At 35.5% G+C, this 15,347-nt stretch overlaps 1 long non-coding RNA gene across 2 annotated transcripts in view; it reads right to left on the bottom strand.

Moving 5' to 3' along the window:
* The window catches only part of LOC104856460, a 340,761-nt gene that overhangs the window by 10,225 nt on the left and 315,189 nt on the right, over window positions 1-15,347 (bottom strand). For both annotated transcript variants that reach the window (XR_004517431.1, XR_004517430.1), the window contains 2 exons: window positions 9,817-10,041; window positions 8,300-8,377 (listed from right to left, as the gene is read on the bottom strand). This is a non-coding gene — a long non-coding RNA (uncharacterized LOC104856460). The remainder of the gene's footprint in view (window positions 1-8,299; window positions 8,378-9,816; window positions 10,042-15,347) is intronic.

Genomic DNA, 15,347 nt, shown 5'->3' with positions numbered 1-15,347 from the left:
TACATATATATATATAGGCTTGTGCTGATCTTGGGATTCAATCAGAGATGCACACACAGGTTCCGTTCATCAGCTACACCACATAATTCTTCCTATAGAATACTATCATAAACCCATTTACTGATAGGCTGAGGCTCAGAAATGATCAGTGACCTGAGTGAGGCAACATAGTTACAGGTAAGGAAGACTAGATTTGAAATCCAGTACTAAAAGACTGAAAATTTGTTTCTTCCCTGCTATTTCAAAGCACTGTTTCCCAACAAGAGAAAAATTATCAGCTGCAATTTGAAGGAGTAAAGGCTCACAAAGAAGAGAAGAAGGAATGTTTCCCGGTCTCACCAGATGGCATTGGGAGAAACACTATCAAATACTATCACATTGAGGGAGAAGTAGATCAGTGTTTTATTCCTGTGACCCCTGCTTTATCTTTCCGTTTTATTAAGCGAAGGAGGTAATCAAAAGAAAAAAGGAAGAGCCCATAAGAGATACAGTCACAAAGTCAAGGCCATTTCTAATACTGGAAGAACCTGGGGGAGGAGCACAAGTAGAAGCTTGCCTACTGTATGTTGAAATACATTCATTACAAATTAAACTAGTAAACTGTTGACTAAAATAGGTGTTTTTCCAAAATAAATAAATAATAAAATAGGTGTTTTTCTTCATAATACTCTGTAATCACAACACATATGTACAAGTTTCATTTTATAATCTTTGGGCTCTTTGGAGTTTGATACTGAAACTATGTCAGAAGAGGGAATCCACCCTGTTCCCCTATCCCTATACTATGAGGTTCTTCACATGTGCGCACATATATCTTTTGAGATCTCTACAGCTGGTTCATTCCAGAGTCTCAGGTGCAGGGACTATGGTAAGGTGAATCCCAGAAGCATGAGCCCAGTGAAGAATCTACACAGGCCCTGGAGGTGGGTTTGGGGCTATTTGGGCAGGAAATTTGAAGATTTAGTGTATGCAGAATATAGTCTATGTGGTAGGTGCTCAGGATCCAGTTGAGGAAGTTCTTTGGTTCTTTAGACACTGGATTCAATAAAAGCAGGACTATGAAAGGCCAGAAAAGGAACAAAATAGGCTCAGTAAAGCACAGGGCTGAATGTTAAGGACAGCTTTTGTCTATGTACAAAAACAGAATTACACAAAATAGTATTTTAAAATGTCTTTCTACAATCCATATATCCTGTTCTAGCACAAGAGTCTTTCTTTGGGGCTTCGCTATCCTCCAGCACTGCAGGGCTCCAGGTGGCCCCGTTTGTTTCAGAGAACTGGGTACAGTGAGACTTTTAGTAAGAGTCCCAAAGAGTGGCTGGGGTATTTAACGCTAACCTTTCTCACTTTTGATCAGTTAAAGACCTTTCAAAGTCTTATTCATTCTGCAGTGCCTGTATGTACCAGAACAAACACAAAAATTCAAATTATCACAAAACAAAAGCAAAATTTTGTGACCTCACTTAATTTTTCACTTGCTCACATGAATATACAGAAAAGCAGCATAGCTGCTTTTGGAGCGTAAAGCCGTTTCAGGGTGTAAAGCTATCCCTAGTCTGAGCCCTATGATTTGCTTGGCCCATTTTGTTCCTTTTCTGACCCTTTTTAGTCCTCCTTACTGGGTCAAGAGACCAAAAGACCAAGGAACTTCCTCAGCTGGATTGTGAACACTTACTCTGTAACATTCAATATTGTCCTGATCAAAAGCTTAATTCACCGGTAAAATGAATCTAAGAAGCTAGTTCTCTGCCTCAGTTTACTCAGCTAGCCATACAGCTTGCTGAATCAGAAAATGATCAGTTCAATACACAGAGTCTCCCTCATAAACTCACTATAAAATCGCATTAGGCTCCATATGATTTCTACTTTCCTTCAGCCCTAGTGCATGGAACAAGTTTCTCTGAGAGGATCATTTCTGTTGACCGAACTTTTAAATTCTTTTCCAAGATCCCTAACATGATTTGACTGAATTTCTTGAAGCTTTTGTGTGTAAAGTTTGCAGAATGTCAATTCTCTAATGATGGGATTTGGAAAAGAGAATGAAACCCAGAGACTTTATTCAGAGTGCACGAGGAACCACCTTTGTTACTAAGTACTTAATACAATGGTATTATAGCTATTTGCCATGTTCCTTTCATCTAAGGATTTGACACAATTTCTCATTTAGCTGCCCTAAAATTAAATCAATATTAATCAGTAGCATTTTATTGAGAGCTTATGATGTTCCAGACGCTGGGCTTGGTACATTTCATGAGTTGTCTTCTTAAACATATACCAACCTTATGAAATGGGTATTATTATTGTTTCTCCTGCCACTGTTATTGTTACAGATATAAGAAAACTAGGAATTGAAGAAGATATGTAACATGTTCAAATCCACATTGTTAACTGGCAGAATCCTTTGTCAAAACCATGCTGAGACTCCAAATATCCTTCTACTCCATGACACTGTTGCTTGTTTGCATTTTTAAAACATTTCTCTTAATCAACCCTTTACATGTGAGGAATTAAAAAAATGATATAGTATCAAGGTAAAGGGCCATATTTATTCTGCCACCTAAAACAACTAAAATTGAGAGAATACAAGAGTGCATATTCATCACACACACAAACACACAACTTTCAAGTGAATGGATATTAAGCGATGAAACAGAGTGATAGCTGACAGGTGGAAACAAACAAGGTCAGCCCTAGGAATGCCTCACTTTACACTCTTGACACAATTTTTGAGCTGCAGTATAGAGGGAAAGACATTCTGCTTCTAGGTATTTACTCAAGAAAAGTAAAAGTGTCCTTTTTTATTCACCACTCAAAGGACTTACATGTGATGTTCATAGCAGCAGTTGTATCTGTAATAGTCAAAAGCTGGAAATAATTCCTACAGGTAGATAAAACATGTTATAACCATGCAATAAATAGTCCTCACTAATAAAAAGGAATGGCAAGTGCAATGTGCCGCAAATAGATGAATTGAGCAATAATTATGCTCAGTAAAGTAAACCAGACCAAATGTAGAAGGATACATGGTGTTTGATTTCAATTTATATCAAATGGAAGAAAGTGCAAATGAATATAAATTTATAGAAAGCTGAACAGTGGTGGCCTGGGAACAGGATAGAAGGATTGGAAAAGGCCTGGAGTAAACACTTGGGGTGATGGATGAGCTCATTATCTTGACCATGGTGATGGCTTCATAGGTGTATTTATATGCCAAAACTTACCAAATTGTAAAGCTTTAGCATATGTGAATTATACCTCAATAAAGCTGTTTAACAAAACAGAAAGTTCTGACTAGCAAGATGAAAATTTTCTCTTTTCTTGTTTTAATCATAGAAGATAAACTCTGTAAGAGTAAAAATGCAGTTTAACTTCATCAAATTGGAGTCTCTAGAGGCCAAAACGGGTGTTACAATTTGTACTTCTAAATAAGCCAAACACAGGAGCATAAAATGGCCATGTGTTACCTTCATGGATTCTGAACATCAGATAATAGGGTACAGTGGAAATGATATCTCTCTGCTGTATACGATGTTTAGGGTCCCAGAACAATTGTTTGGGCCTGCAGGCCCGGAGACTCGTCTTAATCATGATTTATTTTATTTATTTATTTATTTATTTTATTTTTTCTGGCAGTACCAGGGATCGAACTTAGGACCTTGTGCTTGCAAGGCAGGTGGAGGGCACGGTGTCACCTTTTCATGACCTAGGCACAGAAACCATGAAAGAATCACTTCTACCACATTGCTTTCAGTTGAAGCAAGTACACAAAGTTGCCTGGGTTTAAGGCCAAAGAAGATAAGTTCAACTTCTCAGTGAATCATTCTCAATATATTTCTTAACAAATACAGAGGACATGTGGACTGAAATATATACTAGTGTGGCCATGTTTGGAAAATTAAATCTACCTCATAGTGCCTGGGTCATGTATGAACATGAGCAGTCGTTTCAACTCCATTTATAGTCTTACATATAACATAAAGCTAAACTGAGAGATTCAATGCACAGGCAAAATGCATCATGTTATATACAATATAAACTTGAGGAAAGATGCCTATATCCTGAAGAGTTATGTATTTTAATAAAAATAGATGATAAAATAAGGGCAAAATATGAATGGCTGCAATGTAAGTAGAGAAAGTTTAAATCTTAGGAAAGATATTTAATATCATCAGGATGAGTTGGAGAAAGTAAATGCTGATTTGTTTACTTAGAACTAGGCCTTCAAAACTTAGTAAGATTTCACAGAAGATGTTAGGAAACAGGCACTAAAAGTGAGGAAACAGAAAAGTCTGAGGCAAGAACTCTTCCAAATACATTACAAACAGTATATTACCTGAGACAGCAAAAATTGTCTTTTAGAATTACAGGTTCTACACCTCTACTTCTCAAGTGTTCACAATCTTCCAAATTCCCATCCAAGGAATGTTGATGGTCAAGCAAATTTTAGAACCGCTGAAGTGTAGAATATACATACATATTAGTAAAGATGTCTATTTGAAAACTCTAAGACTAGGGGAAAGGTAATAAGGGAAAAGAAAAGAATATGACAAAATTAAAAATGGAAATAAAGTGTTTGTAAATGGGGGAGGGCAGGAGGGGGTGAAGGGAGGACAGGGACAAGGGGAAAAAATAAGAACCAAGACCTGTCATGTAAAGGTCCAAGATCCCATTAATGAATGTAACTGTACTATATACCTAAAATGTACCAATAAACTCAATAAAAGAAAATAAATAAATAAATAAATAAAAATAAAAACTCTAAGACTAGATCATAGGGAACTTTGGATCTGTTGAATCACTTGGTCCGCAGCAGGATCTGTTTGTTTCACCTATTCTAATTAATTTATCCTGGCACCATATTTTCCATCAAAATTCTGCCTATCTGTGGTAAATTATGTCATGAATCAGTACATGATAAACAATAACAGCGTTAATTACTTGGTGATGTATAGAAAAGCCTACAGTGTAAATTTAAATTACATTTTTAAATATGGAATTTTAGAACCAAAAATAAAACTTAACATTTCTTTAATTCATTTACTAAATACAACAAACCTCCCACTATCCTAAAATATTCGGAAATTACTGATATGCACCCTCATATTCTATGTGGAGGAGACTGTGAAAGTTAGTTTCAGAGGAATAGTTTTATTGGAGCATATTTTGTTCTGTAGAATAGAAAGTGTCTTATACACATGTTGCACCTATAATATTGCTGTCATATTATTTATAAAGCATAGACTCTATTACTTTTATGTACTGGCAGATTTTGGCACTTCTGTGATTTTCTTTGATATATGATTTACTGTGTCAACTAATCTTGAAATAAGTAGATGAACTGATATTCGTCCAGCAAAACTGTACTGTATGAAACCTAAATTCATTTACAGAAAATAAAAGGTATATGACAAATGCAATTATTTGCCAGTTTTAAACAGCTAAGTCTGTTGTTTACCAAATTTTCTAATTTCTAATTCGGATTCTATACACTGTTCTCTCTCCCCACCAACACGTGTGTGTGTCTCTGTCTCTGTCTCTCTGTCTATCTCTGTTTCTCTGTCTCTCTCTCTCACTTTCTCTTCTCTCTCCTGGCAAGTCTTTTCATAATGAATTCACCAAGGAAACCCAGAGTTAAGTCTAGGCCTCAGAACTAGGAACATTTCCATCAAAGATGGTTTGTTAATAATAAAGTAAGGAGGAAAAAAGCTATTTGCTTCTTTTGTGGCTCTGACCCTCCCTTGGTCCTGCCAGGCCTGCCTGAGCATCAGCAGAGTTCAGTGGTAATTAAAGCAACAGTGTTGTGAAAAAAGTGTGAATTACTTTTACAGGAAGACTTGGATGTTGCTACTGACTGACAAAGCACAGCGGGGAACTCTGCTGGATATTAAAGAGTGATGGTAGTCCCTGCATTGTAAGGTGGCTTTTCAGCACAATGCAAAATTGTGACTTTTCACAAGTTGATATCTCTGGAACCATTCGAGTTATCAGCTCAAATTTTAGATTTTTTTCCCCCTATTGGCATGCTTGTGGAGCAAAACTGAGTCACATTTCATGAAATGTGGCGTGGTAGTTGGAATTATGGGGAACTATAGTATATTCCTCTTTCTTTCCCTCCCCTGGAATTTTTACTCCATCATGGAATTATTTTAACCTTGAAGATTGCTAAAAATAGTGAGGAAAAAGCTATCAAGGGATCATATGTTCAACCCTCTCCTGGCAAGTTATTTCAATGTCAACTACCTATACTTTTTGTTTGTGTCATTTTTAAAGACAAAGGTACAGACCAGCACCCAGTTGACAATGCCAAGAAGTGCCAATCCTGCACTCTCAATCTGGAGTATAAATTTCTGCGTGATTGGTGGGTTCCTTCCTCCACCTCCAGCCAGCAAAGGTTCTGATCTTGTTCTTTATGGCTGCAAATCTTATTGTAGCAGCTCCCTCATAGGTGTGACATAACCTTAGTTCTGCTCCTTCTCCAGTGAGAAAATAAAAATGTCTTTAGCCAAATCCAATAAATTACCTCCTATAGATGTGAAACAAGAGAATAAAATAGCTCAGTAGACTGCTCCCTCTTTTCACTTTATAGGTTAACAGACACTATCAGTATTCCCGATCAGGCTCAGAGAGCACATGTGAAACTCTGTGTAAATGTATCACCACTGGGAGAGCCTGCTTTGGTCTATACAGGGTAAAACATACCTGACAGGTAGTGGGGAACGTGTACATGTTGTGATCCTGTAATCATGATTCACTAATGAGGTAAATGAGGAAAGGTTTGCTGTGTAATATGTCTATATGCCTATAATAATGGTATATCAATGATGTAAATGAGGAATAATATGCAGTATAGTATGCCTATATGTTTTTTATTTAACTTTTCCATAAATAAATGGATCAAGACAATAAGTGACATCTTTTATCTTGATATAATTTTAATATCCTGTCTACATCTGACAGCAGTGGGACATTTGATGGGTCAGTGGGTATGGCCAACCAGAAAGCAAGGTGGTATGGGAGGTAAGAGCTTGGATAGAGTCCTGAGCTCTTCACTTACAGCCTGTACAGTTCCAATGTCCTCACGAGTGAAAAGGTTGCGAGAAATAGTCCCATTTTATTTTGAAGACGGAATGAATTAAGACGCCAAACCTTGTTTAGCAGAAGGTCAGGCATATAGAAAGTAATTGATAAAAGCTAACTGTTATACCATTGTGATCAAATTAGGTGCTACTATGAAGCAAGGATGATTTGGGGAATGTCTTTTGCTTTTAGATACACTGATTCTGTGTGATTTGCCAGGCCTGAGGTAATATTTTTAAAGTATTCCAAGGTTATTAAATGGCATTTAGGGGATGAGGCTATGACATGCCAAACAATAGATGGTTTAAATAGACAACAATAATATAAACAGAACAACTGGGGTACTCCAAATGACATTCTTTCACCCCACTAGTGCAAAGTTTAATTAGTATGTAAATAGCATACTCATTTACAATTGACATAATGCCACCTCTTTTCATGCCAAGCTGTCAGGGCCCATGAAACTGTAAAATTCCTGACACTAAACATTTGTTGTAAACTGATCCTTCAAAAAGTAACTTAACTAAATCTGAAAAGGCAAAGAAAGGCGATAATCACTTTTTAAAAAGCCACTTCTGAATTTTTTAGAAAAAATTGTCCAAACTGCTTTTGGAGAGAGAGTTACCGCATTATCTTGGGCTAAGGGTATATTCTATAAAAGAAAGAAAAAAAAAACATGAACCACCAACCCCAGAGTGATGAAAAGCAAAGTGGGTAAGGAAAAAAATACCCACAATTGACATAGCTATTTTCATCACATCAAATCAGCCATCTGTTCTTGACATAGTTTATTATCATTAGGAAGATTTTCTCAATTCAGACATGGTGATGAGGAAAGATGAAGAATTAACCAGATAAATAGCCAATTTGGAAAATTCAGGCTGAGACCCTTTTCCTCAATTTCCATTCCCTCCTTTCTCCCTGCTCCATCATCATACTCCAATTATTCCAAGAAAAGCTTCAGTGACATGATTAGACATGTTTATGGTGTTGTTTTTTCCCCACTTGCATAGGCATAACAAACTAAACGCACTAGGTACCAAATGATACAAAGATGATCGTCACTGCACAAAAAATAATAATTTCCCATTGTTAAAAATGACTGCATCATCTTAGAATAAAAGGTGGATACAGTTAAAAGTGAAAAAATTTAATACTCGGAAGTATAAACATACCAATGTTTTGCTCCTGAAATTTATTCATTAGAAATCCATCAATTTACCTTGGAATAAGAATGTTTAGAGAAGAAATTTTTCTTTGAAATCATAATAGAGTAATTCCAACATCTGTGTGGGATAATCTGGAAGAAAAAAGTAATTGTTGGAAGGTAATAGTAAAAAGAAAATATTTTAATCATGCTCTTGATAATCAGCTTCATAAAATAGTTGGAAATTCACAGAAGTTAAGCTAATAAATTTAGAAAAAAACCAGCTAAAATAAGATTCTTGACAAATATCAACAGAACTACTTTAAAAATCATCCAAGCCAGCTATTTTATCTACACCATGTCAAAAAAATTTGATTCTCCCTTAAAAGCAGATTTATCACGTTAGATTAGATTTATAAGACTAACCCACAGATTTTTGGATGACGCCTAAAATTAGATCTTTTTTATTAAAATATTTTTAAAAAGTTAAGGACAGTAACTATTGTGGTTAAACCATGCAGACTTTCACAAAGGTACTTCCCCCCAAATACTCTGGTTTGTTTTGTGTGGTTATATCCTTACTTTGATAATATTCCTGTGATCTGTCATTCTGATTTTTTATACTGCAAGATCTGACTTGTTACTAATTGATGAAAAGGTAATTTTTATAACTTCATATTCTTTATAATGTGTTAACAGAGACATCATTTTTGCCAGACTATTTTTTTCTTTGACATACTCTTTTTCTTGATTTTTGCCTAGGGCATATGATCTTTATTGTTCATCTGCATAACTCTCAACATGTTCTTGGCTTTCCTTGTTGCACCAATAAATGGATATAGTCATTCCACTATGCTATTGACTCAACCCATGTCTGTTAAGAACCTCCTGTGCTAGATTCTAAGAAAACACAGTGAAAGAACATACATCAAAAAGCTAAGTCACCAGCTTGTCACCTGTATTTGCAAATAGATTTTTATTGGAACACAGCCATGCCGATTCATTTACACATTGCCCATAGCTACTCTTGTGCTAGAACATCACAGTCGAGTAGTTACAACAGAGGTACTTGGACTACAAAGCCTAAAATATTTGCTCTCTGCCTCTTTATAGAAAATGTTGAGGTCTGAGGATTTAGCAGCATGGTTCTGCCACCTGTCTTGTAAGCACAAGGTCCTAAGTTTGATTCCTGGTACCAAAAAAAGAAAAAAGAAAAGAAAATGTTGGCTCACTCTGCTAGACTCCAAATCCATTTTCAACTGTTCTAGCTTTTCCTTCTTTGTCTTAGAGAGTACATTTTTATTTCTGTTTCAGTTATTTCTTTCACAGAAATGATTGCCTGGTTAGCATGCTTCCTACCAATTCCACCCCACACACGAGTTAATAAAGCTCATATTTTCCTCAAAGCCAACTGTGCCTACCATCCATCTTTAAATCATCCAATCACTAGTTTTTTAGTCTTTTTCTTTCAACATTCAGGTAGTGAAAAAAAAAAGCATTGCTATCAACTAATTTTTGTTTCTACCACCACCACCTACTGCTGGACCTCAAAATCGCATAAAGCATGAAATGCTATAGTCAGTTTCTTGTACCTCCAACTTAATCTCTGTAAAATGGCACCTTGTATAGACACTCCAGTAGCTTTCCGTCTCCCAGAGTAGAAGCCATGAGGTGAGGGCCATCTTTCGGACAGTGCTGCAAAATTGGTCCACGGGGCACACAGACCAACAAGTGCCCGGAGGCTCAATAAAGAGGTCTCTTGAGCCGATGCATCACTACCTCCAGTTTTCAAGTGTACAAAGATGTTCTTCTGAAAACTAAAATACAGATGTGTTTATTAAGGTTAATAATTTCATGCAACTTTTTCTCATTCTGTATTTTCCCAAGTAATTGATTCTAAAAGAACAACTACTTTTCAGCTATAGTATGAGTACGTCTTCACTGAGCATTAAATGCTTACTTTCCTCTCAAGGGCTTTGTTACTGATTTACAATGGGGCTGTGGAGCCTAGGCTCTCAGCATTTGAAGAGGAACATGAAAAATGAAGAATACCTAAATGCAACTTTCTCTTTTCCTTTCTCCTTGATGAATACTATGGTTTGGGAGGAATTTTTAAGGTGCAGAAAGGTCTTGGGAAAAGAGATTCCTGCTCATACCTAACTCAGTTCTAGACTTCAAGAGAAAGAAACCTCAGGGCCTCTGGATCCAGACTGATCAGGCTGTGCTAATCAGAGAAGGAAAGAAGGAAGAAATTTGGACAGATGCTGTGATAAATGATGCAATAGGGTAGGCTGCTCTAATTCCAGCAAAAAATTATTTGACCTAGAAGTAATTAGCAAGAAATGTGCTAGCATTTGTTGCGCTTCTGTGGCATATCATCCAGTTGAGTAGTCCTTTTACATATGTTTTATTTCACACTCACAACTATTCCATGATGTATCTGTTCTTATTCATCATGTTTATGAACACAAGAAAAAAAAATCAGAAGATATTTAAGAAGTTGCTATATCCAGGCTGTTACTAAATAATGGGGGAAAGATTTGAAAACAGTTCTATGTGACTTTTGAGCTTTTCCATGCTTTCTAAATCACTGAGATGTCTGTTCTAAAGACTGCTTATATCTTTTCAAGTCTCTCTTATTGATTCTCATGAAGACCATAGTCCACCTAGTTTGGATATTGTTAAATCTTTTTAAACTTAGCAGTTTTCATTTCATTAACAGAACAGGCCTCAGTGGTTATGTAAATCGAGTCCACAAATTTACAATGACAATTCCTGCAAGGCTTGAAAGAATTAGGAGTACACTGAGAACAGTGCAGTAACATACCACACTGAGACACTCTAGCAGTCACTCAATTGCCTACCAACTTGATCCATGGTGGGAGCCTTTGCACCTTTGGTCTCCTTCTTTGAGTCTGCCTGAAAGATAAAATTGGTTTCTAGAAAGTCCAATTTCCTCTCCTCACTGTAACAGCAGGAAACTGGTAGAAACTCTTTATAGCTAGAACTTGAAGGGTGCAGTTCTCAACACTGGCTCATATATAAGTAAATAGTAAGTAAAATAAGGATAAAATGATGACATTCTTCAAGAAACAGCTTTAGGTCCTTGAAAATGATTATTTCTGTTTGCCTGCAACTGTAAAAATGAGTTTCAGGTAATAGCTTTTCTTTTATATGGTAAATGATGAATGACCATTTAACATTGACTCATCTACCAACCAAGATATAAAAAAACACAAAGAACTTACTGTGCTAAAAGGGAATTTGAAGACTGAAGTCACCTGATTTTTCAACTAGGTGATTACACCATGGGGATATTCATTTATCTTTACTTCAACTCTGGAATTACATAAAATATATTTTGCCAGCCAAGAAAATCAAGCCCTTTAGCTTCTACATTTTTTCTGAACCCCATAAATATGTTTTTATCCAAGTTAGTATATCCTCTTAAATTTTGAAAACTGTGATGTCCAATCCAAATATGCGTGAAGATATCCACCAAAGTGGGACTATCCTTTTTTGAATATTTATTTTGCCAAATGATCACATAAGAATTCTGTTCACTTGTAAGGATCAGGCCTGTCATACCTTGGGAAAGTAATAGAAGCAGCAAAGCAGAAAAAAAAGATGCCCAGAATTCAGCAAGGGAAATATATTTTTTGTAAGCATTTGTTATGATTTTTCAATTATTATTTTCTGCTTTTCACAAAAATAAATATCTCAGGCTCAGTTTCCGCTTAACTTCAGCAAAAATAACAGTATAATGCCTTACAGCTAAAATTTTTTAAAGAGAACAAAGGAAAAAGACTGGAAACGGAGAAAGGCAAGAATATAAACAATTTTCCCTGGCATCCAGGGAAATGGAAATGTGCCTTTAAAATTTTCAGTAAGTACTTGTTTGCCAAATCAAAATAATTATTAAAATTCAACCAAGATAATACCCTTTTTCCATAGGTGCTAGTTCGGCAGGATTAACATTTTTGTTTAAATTAAATATCAATATCCAACACTACTCTTCAGAGCAGGATCAAGTCTTTTTCAGTTCATTATTTTTTCCCATGAATCTATTGCTCTTAAAGGATTTTCAAACGCAAATGTGTGCCTCCGTCTAGGTGTTAAGCGATGATAGAGATAAGCCTCCATACCACACTCAAAGAAAAATTACTTATTTTCCCTTTTACGTGCATGTGTTCATCAGAATACGGCCTCCTATTTTTATTTCTATAGCAGCATGTATTCCAAAGACCAGCTAAAGAATTTGAAGGAAAAGGAATTCAAAACATTGTGGATTCTCTGACCAGATCTTGTGTGTTCTTATCTAATGTTCCACTTGCTGTTGGGCATAATTTAGCAAATAACCATATCAGCAAGTAAAAGATGATAAATTCATTTAATAGGCTTCATTCATATAAGTATTATAAAGACTGACCGTTAGCTAGCTGTCACAAAATCTTTCTCCTGTAGTTACGGATAATATACAGAAAATAAAGGAACTAAGACTAGATATCTTTCTCTTCACATGCATTCAGACAAGTTCACACACACCCTTCGGTAGGTGGTTCTTTTACAAGGGATGGTGAATATATCTGATTTATAATTGTTGCCAATCCCAGATCACACCTAAACTGCTGAATAAGCAGTACTGAGTAAGAAACAGTTAGTACCTGAAAAATATTGGATAACCATTAGTTTGGGCATAATCAATAAAGCCAGTGCATTCCAGCCTGGGCAATATAGTGAGACCTTGTCCTCAACCTCCCAAGTAGCTGGGACTACAGGTACTGGCACATTATTAGTACACTAGATTCTATTCAATTGCAAAGAACTTTTTTTTACAACACATTCCAATATAATTTGAAAATACTAGATTAAACAAACTAATTCAATTGTCATTTCTCACAAATCTGTCAAAGTGTATCTATTTTGTGTATGTGTGACTTTCTAATAGAAATGACATATTAATTTATATTTAAATTATTTAGGAAAATAAATACTAAAATTGTCTACATATTATCAATCTAAATCTTTAACTTGAGTTTAACATCAATCTTATATGTTCCTTTACATAGAAACAAGTTGAAAAACACATTACCCCAGGCTTATTGGCCTAACACAGTGCAAACTTATTATCTCAAAGTTCTTTAGTTACTAAATCTCGTGAGGCTAAATAATCCAAGGTATGGGCTTCCTTTTTAGAGCCTCCACTGCAGCCTCTGCTTTCTTGTTTTACCTGCACTAGAAGCTGCACCCTTCCTGGGCTGTGTTGCTCTCATTTCTGAATACAGTGAAAATGAGTGGAGACCTTTACAGATTGCATCCCTCGGAACTTCTGCCTCCCTCTTCCAATTTAAGGGCCCTTCTGATTATATTAGGCCTGATCACTTAGTCCTGTCTAATTCAAAGTCGGATGATTAGCAATACATTTAATTCTATCTACAATTTTAATTCCTCTTTTCCATGAATCAAAATAGTTTTAGACTTGGGATAAAAGTGGTGGACGTCATTGGGGGTCCACTATTCTGCTTGCAACAAAATACCTCTAGATACACATATATACTCACATCTGTGAAACAGTTTTATTAAAATGAGATGCCACTCTATATGCTTTTTTATTTATTTATCTTTATTTTAATACTTTTCATGGTGCTGGAAACTGATCCTAGGGCCTCGCATGCACATGGGAGGCAAATGCTCTGTCACTGAGCTGCATACTCAGCTGCTCTACATGCTTTTTATAAAAAATGCTCAAGTTAGTTGACTTCAAGTTAATGGACAAAAAGGAATTTTCTAAATTTTAAGCAAAATTTTTTATGTTTTGTTATTACTTTTAAAAATATACATCTAAGCTTAAAAGTGAAATATTAACAAAATATTAGGTGCTGAAAGTTATGTTTTAGAATAAGCTTCAAATTTAGCAAGGTTAGATTTACTTTAGAAAAGTGAAAATGTCCCCAGTTTAATGCCATTATTCTAATATCATCAAGCTACAAAACATTTAAACTCAGTCTCCAAAACTGAGATTTCAATATTATCTAAGGCTTGTATTTTGCTAGTCAACAGTCACTCTATCATTTCTCCATTTGTGAGTTTGGACTCTTCTCTTTTTGCGTGGCATTTACCTTCATATATTTCTTTATTTCAGGATAGGCTCATCAATGTTCTCTCCAAGTCCTTGTGTACTAACAAATGTCTAGTTTGGGTTTTTATGACTGGATTAGGAGCATTTGGGGCCATACTTTATTAACAGGAGGACTTCATAGACATTGTACTTGTCTACTGGAACTGAATGTTCTTTGGAGAAGTTTGAGAATAATTTCATTTTTCTGTTTGATTGTTTTGTTATGCCTGGATGACTAAAATACCTTTTTAATACAATTACTTGAAAATTAATATTTTCACCAGACCAAAATTTTATCCTTATTTTCCTGGAACTTTTTGGTTAACCTACTTAACCTGCACTTGCCCTTAATTTTAGGGAAATATTCTACTCTTACATTATGGGTCCATTTATTGTAGGTCCTTTTATAGGCTTTTTGAAAAAATTCCAGAATGGTCCATATATATTATATTACATAATCTTTATCTTCTCTCCTTTATAGTAAGCTAATTCTTTTATTTTATTGGTACATTTTAGATACACACAATGATAAAATTCATCATAGGAAATTTGTACCTATACATGATATATCTTGCTTCTTCCTGGAATGCCCCTTCCCTCCCTTCAATCCCTCTTCTCCTTGTTCACCAAAACTTTGTTTCCATTTCGCATGTCTTGTGAATATCTTAAGAATTCTCTGTGTCAAGAGTTGAGAATACCTGTGTTTACAGATCTGCAAGAATGAGTAATGGAAAGGTTAAATTGAGGTGACCTAGCTAAAATAATTCTTGCTTGGTTCCTTTGAATTTTGTCCCCATATCAATGTTGTCAGTCTAAACTATGTTCTGCTCTTAATGGCTAATACAGCAAGCTTGTATGTATCATCTCATTTCACCTTCATATAATTCTAAGAGGTAGACAGGAAAATATTATTCACACTTTTCAGATGTGTGTAAGTAATCATCATTCTCCTATAATTAGAATATTACAATACTGGGTGGTGGCATTACTAAAAAAAAAAAAAAA

The sequence above is a fragment of the Fukomys damarensis genome, unplaced genomic scaffold (genome assembly GCF_012274545.1).
Source record: "Fukomys damarensis isolate Sample0158 unplaced genomic scaffold, DMR_v1.0_HiC HiC_scaffold_2, whole genome shotgun sequence".
Classification (NCBI taxonomy): domain Eukaryota; kingdom Metazoa; phylum Chordata; class Mammalia; order Rodentia; family Bathyergidae; genus Fukomys; species Fukomys damarensis.
This window is presented reverse-complemented; position numbering and strand designations above follow the sequence as displayed.